Raw genomic sequence first — 1,291 nt, forward strand, 5'->3', positions numbered from 1 at the left:
AAAGAAGCCAAAAAAAGAAGAGTGCATACTCTGTGATTCCATTTATATAAAATTCTGGAAAATGAAAACTAATGTAGAATGACAGAAAACAGATCAATTGTTGCTTGGAAATGGAATGGGGTAAAAGAAAGAAATTTAGAGGAGGCAAGAAAACTTTGGAGGATGATGGATGTTTATTATCTCAATTGTGGAGATGATTTCATAGATAGATAGATGTACACATATACATAAAAAACCAAAATCAAACTCATTGCTGTTGAGTCGATTCTGACTCATAGTGACTCTATAGAACAGAGTGGAACTGCCCCAAAGTGTTTCCAAGGGGCAGCTGGTAGATTCGAACTATCAACCTTTTGGTTAGCAGCTGTAGCTCTTAACCACTGCGCCACCACGGCTCCTCCACTTATATATACAGATGTATTTATGTATATAGTAAATCTCTGTACATTTTATATTTTTAAGTACAATATGTTGCTAGGTGCCGTTGAGTCAATTTTGAATCCCCATGCAGTTTTCTAAGCTATAATCTTCATAGGGAGCCTTGGTGTGGCAGTGGTTAACAGCTCAGCTGCTAACCAAGAGGTCAGCAGTTTGAATCCACCAGCTGCTCCTTGGAAACCCTAGGGGACGGTTCTTCTCTGTCCTATAGGGTCTCTATGAATCGGAATCAACATGACGGCAAGAGGTTTAATCTCTACAGAAGCAGATGGCCAGGTCTTTCTCCCTCAGAGCAGCTGGGTGGCTTCTAACTGCCAACCTTTCTGTTAGCAACTGAGCACTTAACCATGTGGCACCACAACTCCTTAGTGGTATAGAAAGATGTACTTATATACAGTAAAACCTACAAAAGCCGAAACTTGTATGAGGCAGGAGCCTGTCAGAGGAGGAAAACTCAAATATTTTCCGCTAAATAGAGAATGATAGAAAAGTGGTGACTGCACCCTGTCAAAGGCAGAAAACTTGTGAGACCAGGAAAAACAAGGCAGTCCTGGCAAGTTTCAGCTCTCAGAGGTTTCATTGTATATACATGTACTTATATATTTAGATGTAGGTGTACATATTCCTACTCCTCACTTAGCAACTGTCTCGTTATCCAACATTTCACATTTAACAGTAGTAAAAAATCTACTACTCGACTATCTTGTTCATTAACCATGGATGTCTGGTGGTAACGAACACCGAGATGTGAGGCAAGAGTAATGCTGGCTGTGATGGTTAAGATTATATGTCAACTTGACTGGACCATGGTTCTCAGTGGTTTGACAGTTCTGTAATTGTGTAATGTGGCAGT

The sequence above is a fragment of the Elephas maximus genome, chromosome 1 (assembly GCF_024166365.1).
Source record: "Elephas maximus indicus isolate mEleMax1 chromosome 1, mEleMax1 primary haplotype, whole genome shotgun sequence".
NCBI classification, from domain to species: Eukaryota; Metazoa; Chordata; class Mammalia; order Proboscidea; family Elephantidae; genus Elephas; species Elephas maximus.